Here is a 15555-nt window from a genome sequence, read left to right on the forward strand (position 1 = left end):
AGACAATTCACGACGGCTTACACACCTCAACAGAATAGAGTGGTGTAGATCCTCAAGTGGTCTAGCGGAAATGTAAGCAGCAGGTAATGGCAAGATTGAAAAGATGTGTGAAGATGTGCTTGATTCTCAATCAAATCTTCAAGTGGGAGAAATGTCGGCAAGACAAAGTGGCACACATTTTAAATGTGAATGACCGAAAGATTTTTGAAATGAAAGGATGTGTTCAGACGGAACGCGTTTTATACGCGGTTTCACACCTCGAAATTCTATTATAAATAGATGCATCATTCCTTCATTTCAATTCATCCCTTCTTGGAGTTTTCTCTCATCCTATAGCATTTGAGTGCTTAGTTCTATAATATTTGTGAGGTGTTTGTTCTCCTGTATTAAGAGAGTGTGTGTTCTCTTTGAAAACACAGTGAGTGAGTTGTACACCATAAAATATTATAGTGGAAATTCTTTTAATCTTGCCCATGATTTTTACCCTGATAATTTTTAGGGGTTTTCCACGTAAATCTCGGTGTTCAGTTTATTCTTTATTTTCGGATTTATTATCTCAAATTACGCACGTGGGACCAACACAAAAGACTGCCAACGTAAGCGCCTATGTTCTGTAGTACCTGCTTGTTTTCGATTCAACGAGTTCGAGTTTTATTCTTTTGATGATATCGATTGTAGCGTTGAGGAGGAAATCATGGAGTTGCTGTGGCGAATGGCCAGGTTGTGGTGCAAAGTGTCAGGGTAATTGGTTTTCTCGTGTCCAAAACGTAGCAGAAGTTTTAAAAATTTTTATTTGACATTTAAATAATGTCTTTGAACACTCGTATAGTTTAAATAAAATTTAATCATTCATAGGGTCTTTATATTTATCTTTAGTGAATAAATCAATTGGATTCAACTATTACGAGATTAGAAGAGATAGTCTTTGAAGTATTCCTTACGAACAATCTTCTTGAATTCTTCTTTCTCCAATTAAGTCCACGACTGAAATTTTTGTTCTTCCTCTAAATTGCATTTAAAAATTTAGAAGAATTTAGCGTTTGAGATCAAAAACCAAAAGACGGTTCAAACTCTTATTTTATTTTAAGTGGCCGAAAATTGGAGAATAGAAGAGTTGAATTTTTCGAAAATTTTAGCGAATGGTGGCTAGAGTTGAGACATCCTTACTAAAATATGAATCTTTAACCTAATTACTTTAATTATGGGTTAATGGTTCATTAATTAAACCTAATGAACTTAGTTAATTAATTGGACTAGTCCAACTAATTTAATTAATTATTATATTAAAGTCCATCAACAACTTTAATTATTTATCATGTCGGACTTGTACTCCTACAAGCCCATTATACATACTTTCCACTACATTTAATTTATTCTTTAAAAAACTCAACTTTTGAGTTTAATATTTCAAATTCTAAAATTTTCATAAATTATACTCCTTGAATTTATTCTCTCAACGGGAACAAATGATCTAGTGCTTGTGTGACCCTTAATGGTTCAGTGATACAGCTAGCCGTAAGTTCACAACTCTTTGTGATTCATGATATTTTTCTTTTATTCGAGCTTACTCTAATTTTTCCCATTCCGTGCACTAACATTTGATCAATAGAATATCAGAAATCATTTTTCTGATTAAACCCATCGAATCATGGTAAGAGCGCCTAGTAGCTTCCCATGTATGGTTTTGTTAAATGGATTCCATTTCGGAATTGATAGAATTTTTTCATTGAAGCCCCTCAGATGAATTTGTTGCTTCATTGAAGCTTTGAGGTTCACTCTCCATCATGAAAGTGATGAAATCGACCAAATGATTTCTCTGTCCTAAATCTCTTACTCCGTCTAGATTCAACCTCATGGTTAATTTCTTTTCTTTTTTTTTTCAATTGTCTCATATGATATTTTGGAAGAACTTGGTTATTTCTTATGTTTGCAAGGAAATATATGTTCAAAGAATGAAGCATTTTCATATTCTATTATAGTGCTCTTGTGAATATCAGGTATTTGAGATTCATGTACAAGAAAACGATAAACGCTACTGTTTTGAACATATCCAATGAAAATGCAATCAACAGTTTTTGGTCCGATCTATACTTTCTTCTGAGTAGGTATTGCTATCTTGGCAAGACACCCACACAATATCAAGTATTGTTAGGAAGGAGTTTTTCCTTTCCATAACTCGTATGAACTTTTATCTTGCTTCTTTCGAGACACCTTATTTAAAAGGTAATTTGCTGTTAGAACAGCTTCCCCCCACATGTTATGTGGTAAACCAGAACTTAATAACAATGCATTTATCATTTCTTTCAAGGTGCGATTCTTTCTCTCTATATTGTCATTTTTTTTAGATAATAAGGTGTGGTTCTTTCGTGTTTGATATTATGTTAAGCATAAAACTCAGTAAATGGTGATTCATACTTATCTCCACGATCACTTCTTATCACCTTAATTTTCTTTTAAGTTGATTTTCAACTTCACTCTTGTAGTGGACATATTTCTCAATTGCTTCATATTTATTTTTAAGAAGATACATATAACAAAATTTAGTGTTATCGTCAACAAAAGTAATAAAATATTTATTTCTACCACGTGTTTGCACACCTTTTAAATCACATATATCATTATGAATTAGATCAAGGAGTTCACTATTTCTTTCAATTGTTTGAAATGATGATCCCATTAGTTTTTCCTCAACAGAAGTTTCATATTTGTATTGTTTATCAATTTAGAATGCATGAATGCTTTTCATGTTAAATAGTCTATGAATTGTATTATAATTAACATGTTCAAGTCTAATGCCAGAAACACGAAGACTCAAGCAAGTAAGTAAAAATATTAACTTTATTAATCACATGCTTAATAGCCATTACATTGAGTTTACATATACCATTCCTAACGTAACCTTTGCCAACAAACATTCCGGTTTTAGAAAAAACAACCTTATCTGACACAAAGACAATGTGAAAACCATGCTTGTTAAAAAGCACCCCGGACACAAGTTGTTGCGGATGTCTGGTACATACAACACATTATTCAGAGTCAGCTCCTTTCCATATGTCATCTTTAAAGCAACTTTTCAATGACCCTTGATTTCAGAAGTAGTGTAATTTCCCATGAATAGTTTTTTCCCATTCTCAGATTCTTCAAGATTTGCAAACATCTCCTTGTCCGAGCAAACATTGAGAGTGGCACCAATGTCAATCCACCACTCCCTTGAGTTTGAACTCACCAGATTAACTTATGATATTACAACACAAAGATTCATGTTCGAAACCTCCTGAGAGATGTTCTCTACCACATTCGCCTCTTGGTTTCTCTTCGGCTTCTTATACTCAGAGGCCTTGTGATCCATACCATCACAGTTGTAGCATTTTCCAAAGAACTTTTTCTTTGAAATATCTCTTTAGGGTCCCAGGTTCATCTTTTTTTTTTTGGAAGAAGAAAAGTTTTCATTTTCGAGCTTTGGCCATGCTCGACAACATTTACCTTGACAGCAACTGGAGAAAATAATCGTCTTTCAGAACACTTGTTGTCTTCCTCAATACGAAGTCAAACAATGAGTTCTTCAACATTCATCTCCTTACGTTTGTGTTTCAAATAGTTTATAAAACTATTTAATGCTGGTGGCAGCTTCTCAACATAACAGTCACTTGGAAAGATTCGCTCACAGTCATTCTCTCAGCGTGAATCAAGAATCACTTGGATTTCTTGAACTTGACTGATAAACGGCTTAGAATCCACCATTTTAAAATCCAGAAAGCGACCTACAAGAAACTTATTGGTCCTGACATCCTCGGGTTTTTATTTTTTGTCAAGATTCTCATAGCTCTTTAGCTGTTTTCTTTTTGCTAAACACAATGTAGAGCGAATCAGCCAATCCATTCAGTAGATAATTTCGGAATTAGAAATCAAAATGATTCCATGCCTCCATGGCACTGACAGATTCAACATTTCCCTAATCCTCTTTGAGTTTAAGAGCATCATTTGATAGGAATCTGGCCAGGTTTATTGTCGTCGAGTAAAATAGCAATTTATGCTGCCACCTTTCGAAGTCCACTCCAATGAACTTCTCTGGTTTTTCGTCGTGGCTGGCTAGCACAACAATTGCAGTAGCACGTGGAACAACATGAGGAACGACTTGAGGCGTCGTAGAAGCAGTGACATGAGGGACAACAAGACCAGTTTCCCTTTGTACGTTTGTTTCAGAATCCATATCTGATAGAAATCACATAATGATTATATCGGATCTGTTTTAAGATTGTTAGCCAAATTGCTAATAATAAAAATATAGAAACAAGGAACGAAAGCAATCTCGTAAATATAAAGCACTAAACGAAAATGAACATACTATTGAAAGTATGAATATCGTATATAAAAGAACAACAAGAAAAGAGTAACCAAACCGAGGCTTGTACGAAGTACAATTTTCTTAAAACAGATATGTCTCCTGCGAAAGTGTTTAGAGGATCAAGATGGGCAATTGTTTCCTAGGATACAACGACAAAACCATGAGCAACAACTAACTCAAAAATGTAGAGAGCCAAAAAACACTCTCATATTCATGAGCCATAACTTTCATTCAAACTCTAAATTTGATTGTTTACATGAAACATAACTATTGTTGTAGTTCGGTAGATACCATAATCCATCAACCATGAAGTATAGTACAATAATTATGGAACCCGATAAAAAAACAACTAAAAATAGTAGTCAAGCAGTCACTAACGCCAAAAATAATTTTTTTAATCCACTAAGAACACCCACATTGGTGCATATTAATTGACATTAATTCATCTTCTACCTCCAAAAAAAACGTGGAGTTCACTGCCACATACTCATTATATTAACACTTTCCTATTATTAATATACACTCATATTCATTTAATATTAATAAATCTCATTCTCCATTCATCTATCTTTATTTTTATTTTATATTAATAAATACCTTTCTAATTTTTTACCATTAATATTATGGAAAATAAATAATAGTACTGTAACGCCCCGAAAATTTAAAGGTCCACGCGAACCACATGCATTTGAGTTATTAAATTCTTTGTATTTTAATTAAATGTTTTAATTACATAAATTAATTATGTTGTGCATATTCACATGTTTAAAATATATTTATCTACATTATTGCATTAAAATATATTTTTAAAGGTTATTCGAGTTGCGATCGAGGAACGGAGACCGAGGGCTGAAAAAATGTAAAATATTTTTATTAAATAATTGTTTTTAATTATTTAAAATATGGGTGATGCTTTTTCTTATTTTTGAAAATAAGGGGTTTTGAGGTGATTTTATACGTCAAGACGTAAATTTTATCGGTGTTGGTTTTTTCAACAAAATGCGAACGTTTTGGCAACCCGGCTAATAAATTCACAAAATTTATTAAATAAAGTTATTTTTAATATTTTAATTAAACATTAATGGGCTAAATGGGCCTAACTAACATGGTTAATGGGCCAAAGATTTGATTAGTGTCTAATTAACTATTTAATGGGTAAAATAAATCCCATAACCTTCCATATGCACGCCTCCACCCAAGCACACAAATTCAGAACTCTTTTCCACCCAAAAAACACACGGCACACACATATTAATTGGAGGAAAGTTCAAAAGTTTGAGGAAAATTCAGCAAGCCTCTCCGCCGTCATCCCTCGAATCGCCGCAACGTTTTCGTGCGTTAAATACGCAAAGGCACGTCATATTCTTTCTTTCAATCATCTATCACACCATAATATTTATTTAATTGAGTTTTTGCATGTAAAAAAGTGCATCATGAAACAATTTCGTTTTTGCATAATATGTGAATTTTTAAGGCGTGTATTTGATCCAAAATCATGAATATTATGTTGTTAAGGGGCTGCCATGGATAGGGTATTAATATGGAATGGGTTATAGCCAAATCATGATAATTGTTGAAGGGAAATTTACTGGAAACCGTAGGCAAAGAATCAAAGAACAACCGTGAGTTTGGGGATGGCCTTGTGTGCATGCTATGGTTCTAGGGGTCCGTTGGTTTTGCATGGGTCATGGGGCTGGCCAGGGCTTGGCTAGGGGCGTGGTTAGGTCCTAGGAAGAGACCCATGAGGGCTAGGACTCGAGACCAGGGGTTGGGGAGGAGTCCTAGCAAGCTAGGACTCAACCCGAGAGAGGTGATCAAGTTGCGCAGGTTGGCAGCAAATTGTGCAGGGGCTGTGGCTCGGCCAGGGGCTTTGGGGCTGGGCTAGGGTAGGTACTTAGGGTCATAAGAAGGTGCAAAAGGGTCTGGGCAGGGTCTGGTGCGGCCTGGTTGGTTGCTGGTCGAGTAGGAACATGATGAAGCATGATAAGCATGTACGCGCGAGGATGCTGCCACTGGTTCAGTGGGTTGCTGCTCACGTCCAGGGGCTTGGGTTGGTCTGGGTATGGTCTGGGCATGGTCCAGGGAAGGTTAGGCTCATGGGTGGTCGGTGGTTAAGGGCTGGTAGAGTCTTAGGCGGCTAGGAGTCCCAATGCAACAAGGACACTACCAACTCACACACGTGCAGAATTTTAGGTCGTCTTCCAGGAAGTTTTTGAGCGGGCTAGGGCTGGTTTTTTGGGCTGGGCTTTTTCAGTGGGGTCCCTAGGTGGGTTGGCTAGGTTTTGGTTCAAGGTGGCTTGGGTGTGGCTCGAGTAAATTGGGAGATGGCTCGGTGTGTTCGTCTAGGGGTCAAAAACAAAAATTAAAAGGCTAAAATGAAGCCATGGGTCCACGGGTGTGGCTCATGACTTGGAAGGGTAGAATAAATCATAAAAAGGTTATGTTGAAAATTTGGGAGCGAAATAACGAGTTTTGGATTTATTCGGGATTTAATCGCCGCACGAAACGTTAATTAACGAATTAATTGAAAAGCCTAGTTTTAAACTTTATAAAATTATGAAAAATTATATTTAAGCTTAAATAATTATTAAAATTCTAAGTTTTTAATTTGGAAATTTTATATTAAGTTTTGGTTTAATTCGGGATTAAAACGCAGTAATACGTCTTATTTAAAGAATAAATTAAAAGTCATCGAATTAAGCTAAATAAAAATATGAAAAAATTCATGTAAGCTTAAATAATTATTTGGGACATGTTAGAGTCAATGAAATTAAGAGAATGTAAAAAACGAGAAATTTTACCTCCATGGGTAAAACGATCATTTTACACTTAGAAATTAGTAAACGTCATGGCAGTGCCCTGAATGCTGTTTTATGTGCTAATATGATTATTTTCTATAGTTATGGATATTTATGGAATTTTATATGTTAAAATTATATTTTAAACATTTATGGGATTTTATATGTTAAAATGATATTTTAAATGTTTAGGGAATTTTATATGTTTATGATTTAATATGTCAAAATGTTATTTTAAATGTTTTGAGGTTAAAATGATTATTTTTTTAATGATTATGAAATGTTCATGATTAAATTACGATTTTTAAATGTCTATGGGATTTTCATGATTTAAGGAAGACATTTAAAAGACATGTAGCATGCTTGGTTTCAAAAGAAAAATTTGATGTTATGCATGATTTTTATAAAGTAATGAGAATTTTAAACGTTGAAGGAAGTGAAGTAATTGTGACTAATTCGATAATGTTGGAGATATCGTGAGGGTTATGGTTCCAGTGGGAGCCCAACGATCGTGTTTCCATAATTACGAATATGTGGTAACGGTAAGAATGGGAATATCGTGAGGGGAAAAGGCCCCCGATAGAACCCATTTGTGGGAAAAAGCCCCAGAGAGAACCCCGACGATCGTATTTCTATTCGATGAGGATAGGCCAAGGCCCAGTTGACCGGTGAGAGTGTCGCTGGAGTCCCCGCCGACCAGTATTGTGGTTACATGTAGATGGATCCATCGACTTTTGAGGTTTATGTCATGATAAGGAAAGTCACAATTAACGATCTGAATTCAACAAAAGAAAAAAAAAATATTTATGATCATGAAAAATGTTTATGTTATGTCATGATGAGGAAAAATGAAAGTTAAAGTTTATGTTTGTATGTCATGAAATGTTATTTTTACGTAAAAATATTTTCACTGATGCATGTGGTTTTATACGTATTATTTGTTATAAAGATTATGGTGTGTTGAGTCTTTAGACTCACTAGGTGTGATGGATGCAGGTGAGGTTAAGGGAGGGCTTGACGGATGATTTGACTGGAATGATGGCGCACACAACCCGAGGACCAGCGATTCTACTTTTTCCGCATTTATGATTCATGATTTACGTTAAAGATTTTAAGATTATTTATTTATGCTTTTGAGAGATTTTTGAGAGGTTTAGTATGAGCTATACTTTTCAAATTTATTACTTTTTAGGTTGGTTAACTTCTGACATTTTATTTTTATGACTATTTCATTTGATTTTTAAAATACTAGTTGGTTGATGTTTTATTTTAAAATGGTAAAATATTTTATAAAAATATTTTTATGTGGTATATGTAAAGGGCCGAAAATCGGGTGTAAAAAAAAATTTTCCAGCACATTTTAAGCGAAAAGAAAGGCAAACGTTTCAAGTACTATTCTAAAACTAATTTAATTTAAGAGTATAATATTATTTAAAAAATATGAAAGAGCCGTTGGGGCTCTTTGCTATTATCATTTAAAATTATAAATTACAATTACTTAAAATAATTTAATATTATTGCTTTATAATTAATTAATATTTAGAAAATTTGTTAATTATTTTACGAGTTTCATTTATTTAAAAATAAAATTTTATTATAAATTTGAATAAAGGAGTACAACATAAGAAAAACAATTGCATAAAATTAAAAACAACGTATAAATCAAACTTTTTGAAATTTGTAATAAACTAACTTCACGGATTGTTGATGTATTGTGCATAAATATGCTCAACCAAGTCGGTACGAAGTTGATGATTTACTTGAGTGTCACGTAGTTCGGAATTTCTCTGGAAATAATCATAAAATCCTCGGTTTGAGTTATAAACTGGTTGTACGGGTTTGTCACCTTCGTAGTTTGACCAATTTGTCACATTACCCCTCATTTTCAACAATTATGTTGTGCAAAATAATGCATGTTAAAATAATATCTTTTAATTTTTCCTGTACCAATAACGAGTTGGACCTCTAATAATCGACCATCGAGATTGGAGCATTCCAAATTCCTGTTCAACATCTTTTCATGCAAACTATTGTCTTTCCTTAAACAACCATCTTTTAGGATCCTCCGAGCAAGAAAAATCCGTCACGAAAGTAGTCCATTCCGGATATATTCCATATGTTAGAATAATAACTATTCGTATAATGAGTGCCATTAACCATGAAATTGATATACAGAGCATTTCCTTGCAAGACATTGAGATTCGTACAACACGTCGATATCATTACGTGAACCCGTGACTCCAAAAAATGTGTGCTACATCAAAAAGTCTTGAGATGTGACCTCTTCAAGTACGATTGTCGGTGACCCATGACCTCTTGTAAACTGGCCTTTCCAAGCGACTGGGAAATTTTTCCATTATCAGTACATACAATTAAGGGTACCCAACATGCCAAGGAATTCGTGCCGCTCTTCATGCATTTGAAGATGTTGAAAATCGTCAGCATTATACCTTCTCAAGTATCGATCACCAAATAATTCAAACACATTTTTGCAGAACTTGAAAAGACACTTGATAGTAGTTGATTTACTCATACATAAGTACTCGTCAAGATGGTCGGCATGGACTCCATAAGTCAATTGACGTATAGCAGCCGTGCAGTTTTGTAGTGATGACAATCTTTTTCTTCTAGCAGCATCGTTCCTCAGTTGAAAATGAATGACCTCAAGTGGATTCACAATGCGAAGAAATAAATCTCTTCTCATCCTAAATTGTCTTCGAAACATATGATCTGGATACACCGTGTTCGTGAAAAGAATAATCATTGACGAGGCTCAAGTTATCGGTTTCACGATTTCTTTGAATGAACCTTCTTCTTCGTCACATCTCATTTTTACTTTGATATGCTTCATGTATTTGTCTGCTTAGTTGAAGCATGCATGACATCATTTCTTCTCCTAGATCATAAACTTCGTCATGAACTTCAACTTGTAATTCGTCTACGCGTGTTGAGTTAGAGCTAGAGCTGCTCGAATAAGGAGACATTTGGTTAAAAGTTAGGATTCAAGAAATAAATATTGAAAATAAAATTGAGAATAAGATAATGGAAGAGAAGAGATATTGAGTGTGATTATGAGTAGAAATGTGTTGGGATGAATGAACGAATTTGTAGAAATTACATATTATTTATAATGAGATTTTTTTTTTTAAAATTTTATTAAAGAGAGCCATTAGGCTTTAAGCTCTTTCAAATATATTTTTTTGAAAAGGGCCGTTAGGCTCTAGGCTCTTTCTATATACATTTTTAAAAATAAAATAGTTTGGCTCTTTACAAAAAAATTAATTACAAAATATAATAAAAATAAAAGATAGATGATAATTTAGCACAATCCAACTTATGCTGAAGTCAAGCAAACGGTAAATCATTATTATTTAAAATAACATAATATTATTATTTTTAAAAAATTTACTTAATATTTAATTAGCAACAACTAATTTGTGCTGAAATAAAATTAAATATTTATTAAATTGAAAGAGAATTACATCAACTGAAAATTACATATTACAATGATTGAAAAGATAATTTATTTATGAAAAAATTACAATAATTGAAAAAATAATTACAGTAATTGAAAATTACATATTTCATTTCTCCCTAATTGGTCACACAGGTGTTCATGAACTATAAACTGCTCCGACGTCATTTGTTAAGTATCCTTCGAAAGGATTTTGTATTCCTTCAGCAAATATTTGCTCTTCTTTGCTTCAGATTTGTTAAAGATAACTTTTTCTTTCATGTTTTCTATTGCATGTTCTTTTAGTTACCATTCAAATTCGTTGTTTTTTATGTTGGTGTGCTGAGTAAAACTTTCAAACATACTGTTGTAGTTTGTTGCCATAACCTCCATTGACGATTTAGCTGTGATTTTCTCTTTCCTTTTTGCGTCCTTTTGACCCATTTGACGAATCTCTTCTTCTTTGCATCTAAATCTACACTCGTATCTTGGTTCAATGAGGTGTTGATAGCCCTCGACTCCGAGATCCTCACCTTCTTTGTACCAAGTGATCATTGTGGAGTAAATAGTAGATGAGTTTTCATGATTCTCCATACATATATACATCGGTAATTTAATAAAGAATTCAGGCCAAGACATACTGAAGTGTTGCCATAGAGTATTGAAGTCATTCATACACAATACCTAATCACTGTATTGATTAGAGTGATGCTTATTAAAGAGGAGTTTGGCTTCACAAACGTTGCATCCATAGTGTTGGTTATTTATTTTGATAAGTGTTTTTGATGTAATTTGCTCCCTCACTTTGTTAAGGGAGTTAACTTTTCTTTATTAACTAGTGACAAGTTTTCTAGTGAATTTTTTGCTTGAGACAACGCATACACACTGTGCATGATTAATTATGTTTTTTTTTATCCATCAAAATTTAATTGTATGATAATTATTCTGCTGCATGTTGTGTTACACTGCATATAACACCTATATTATCTGATATTTCACACAATCTCCATCTATTTACTACTTTTATGTTAAACAACTCTTTCACCACATATTTATCATATTTGTAACAGCTGTATGTTGGAAGGCAAACCTTCAGCCTGTGGTAGCATAATCCACAACATAGGCTGAATATATCGCCATCACACGAGCAATTAAAGAGGATTTGAGACTAACTGGACTTGTGGCTGAATTAGGAGTTCAAGATATAATCATAGACAGCTAAAGTGCAATACACTAGACTAAGAACCAAGTTTTCTACGAAAGAACTAAACATGTGGATGTTAAGTTGCATTTTGCAAGAGAAGTTGTTGCCTAGAAAAAAGTAGTGGTGGAAAAGGTTAACATTATTGTTAATGCAGCGGATATGCTAACCACAGCTTTGCCAGGAGGGAAGTTCAAACAGTGTCTGGACTTAATCAAAGTCGAAGAGCAGGCAGGCCCTTAGACTGGGAAAAGTGACAAAAAACAATCAAAAGATCAATTCTGAGGCAAGGTGGAGAAATGTGGAATATATTGTCCCTGGACATTGACTCATTATTGGTGGTGTAATATCAAGGTGGAGCTGGTGCATTGGATCAGAAGGTTTAAGCAATAGGAGAGGTCAAGAATCGGGTAAAAAGGGATGGATCCAATTGGTGGGAGTTACACACTCAATGGGATTTAAATACTTCAATCCGTTCATTTTGCGATTAATTTTTGACAACAGAAAACTCCGGAAAGTACTTGCTGCAACATAGAGTTTTTTTTTTCCTCTTCTTTTACTTGAAATTCTGATTTAGATCCACTGAAGTGATCTGTAAACTTGTGTACACCATTGATGGTGGTCTGAGATCATTAAAAGATTTGGGGAGTTGCTGATATGCGGAGTAGACATTGTCGAACCACGTTATTGTAAAAGTAGGTGCCAAGTAAGTCAATTTGTGGCTTGAGTTTTTATTGACTATAATGTAAAATGATTTTTATTTTAATAATATTTTATGATTTTATTCAATTATGACATTATACTTTATCTATATATCCATGCTAGGTGCATAGACAAAATCTTTGAATATGCAATAGGTACCATGAGGTCTGCCTCACAATATAAGATCATAAACCTCATTAGGAAGTGTGCCATATATTCTAAACATGTTCCTAGTCGAATCAGCCGTCTAAAATAAGGATAAATATCGCTTGAGCTTGAGACTAACATCTGTGATGTAAACACCATGTTTCATTGACAAGGCTATAGAGATGTCTATTCATACATATGTGTGATCATATGATGATAAACTGAACAACCCTCCCTTGGACTGTCCAGTCGATTCTCACTTATTAAGTGGAATAGTCCGCGATATGGTTATACACCACTAATCTTCTGACCCAGGAAATGTAGGGGTTATTCATACTAGTATGCACTTTAATCTGTTTACGGACTCCATTGAGGGTCATGATGTAGCGAGGTTGGGTATAGTTTTGAAATACATAAAAGCAAATTCATTGTAGTCGGAGATTCACCGTTTGCCTACGGGTGAAGATATCTTATGTGATCTGATGAGTTAATAGTGCAAAAAGTCTCTGGCCAGAGTAAGAAATGTAATTTAGAGAAATGTGTTTTTCTAGTTGCACATACCATATCACTTTTAGTGCTCAAAGATAAATAATATCTTTAATGAAACCATATGTAACTCTCGACACACCAATGGTTGCAGATTCGAATGGGATATATGTTGAACAGACCGTACCGTACGCTAATCATGACTTAATGTTCTTTCATGCACTATCAACGTTACCTAGGGTATCATGGGGCGATGCTACTAGGCGCTCTTACCATGATCCGAATGGTGCAATCAGAAATGAGTTCTGACATTCTTGATCAAGGAGCTGATGAAAATAATAAGGATAATTAGGATAAGCCCGATTAAGAATAAATGTTATTCTGAATCACATGGAGACATGAACCCACGGCTAGCTGTATCCATTAACCATTGATGGTCACATAAGTATCAGATTCGGTGTTCCCGTTGAAAAAGTTAAAGTTCAAGGAGTTGAATTTGACGACTATAATTTGATGGAAATCAAACAGAATGCTTATAAAGGAGTTTATAAGCTGGTTTCATAGGATGAAAGAAATGAAAGTTAGCTTAATTGCTAATTAAAAAAGGAGAGTGGAACTGGCTGTTTTGGTCTAAAGTAGCAGCTGCCCAATATAGTAAGTGTCTTCAAAATTTTCCATTTTCATTATATGAACAAGACTTGTATCCTTGATTTATCGGTACTGTCGGATCGTCGATCGAGGTCATAATGAATTCAGAATCATTTATTTAGTGAATTGATAATTAACTGATTAAATGATGTTACTGGTAATGATGACCACTAACGTGTATAAATTCTCATAAAATGTTCTAAATGATTCTAGAATTAAATTAACTAAAGAGTTAATTACATAGATTAAATAATGGTTATTTAATTTAATTAATATATCTATGAATGTATTAAAAGTGCATGTGTAAATATATTAATATATATACATTTTATATGGTGATATAAAATATGTGTATATATGATAGTAATATATCATCCATTATCAAAAATTGATAAATACATTATATATTAATAATATGAAAATTTTAATATAATGAAATAATAGAGTCCTAATGGGACAAGAACGAGGAATCTTTGTAGGAGAGGAACTCCTGATGGGATCAGGAATCGCACTCTATAAATACACCATTAGAAGACATAATATCAGGGGTGAGAAAAAATACCGAATTTTTGATATACTAAGATTACTGTACCGAAAAATGCCGATTTATCGAATTTTTGGTATACGAAGATTTCGGTATTGTATGGTAACAATATCGAATTTTTCGGTACAATAACGGTATTCAATCTGAAAATTTTTGTATATACCGAAATACCAAAAAATATATAAAATTTTAAAATATATAATATTTGAAAACAATAAATTTATAACATTTTAAAAATGTAAGGTTTTTTCTGTATAAAACGGTATATATCGATATCGTACCGAAATCTCGGTATACCGTAAAATTTCGGTATAATCAGTACGCTAATTATATGTACCGCAATTTCGATATGTCAATTTTCGATATACTGAAAATTTCGGTACGGTATCGAGATGAATTTACTTATATCGTAATTTTCGATATGGTATACAATATATAATTTTATGTACGGTATAGTACGGTATACCCTCCATACATAATATACAACAAAATTTTTTCACACAATTACATACACAAAATTCACAAAACCTTCCCTTCATTGTCAAAACAAGTATCGGCCACTTCACAATTTTTGGTTGAAAAATTTGGCTATCATTGTTCTTCCATCGCCGCGCTTCTGTCGCTGCACCGACTCCAGATTTTAGAAATTCGGATGTCACAGTATCAACTCACAAATCGCTTGCGATTTCTATTGCAATTCAAGCGAAGAACGCATTCTCCGATCGTGGACCGGATTTGACTATCAACCAGAAGGAGATCCGTTCTTAGGGATTTATAAGAAAAAGTATCTCCACTTAAAAACCAGAATAATTTGGAGCCAGCGTTATATACGTACATGTATAAAAATTATAACACCCTATGAACGGTTTAATAAACATACGACGCCCAAGAACTATTTCAAATGTCGGAACAAAAATTTTAAATTTCCACTGCGCCTTGGGTGTAAGAAAACGGTGCCCCAAAAGTAATATCGTCAAGTTCTTAATTATTGTTTGAGTTTCTAATACGCTGTATTTCGAGATCATTAATATATAGCCAAGAAAAGTCTATTAAATGTGTTCCTTTTAAATGTGTCACAAGAAAATAGAGTCTTTTAGATTGTTTAAGTCCTTGTATAAGTGTAACTTTTGAGATTTAGTGGAATCACTTGATATCTGGGTCGAACCCTGTAGAAATAGGAAATTGTAAAAGTGGAAAAATGAAGAAGAGAAAACCAGATTAACACATATA

The sequence above is a fragment of the Primulina huaijiensis genome, chromosome 3, assembly GCF_012295235.1.
Source record: "Primulina huaijiensis isolate GDHJ02 chromosome 3, ASM1229523v2, whole genome shotgun sequence".
Lineage (NCBI taxonomy): Eukaryota > Viridiplantae > Streptophyta > Magnoliopsida > Lamiales > Gesneriaceae > Primulina > Primulina huaijiensis.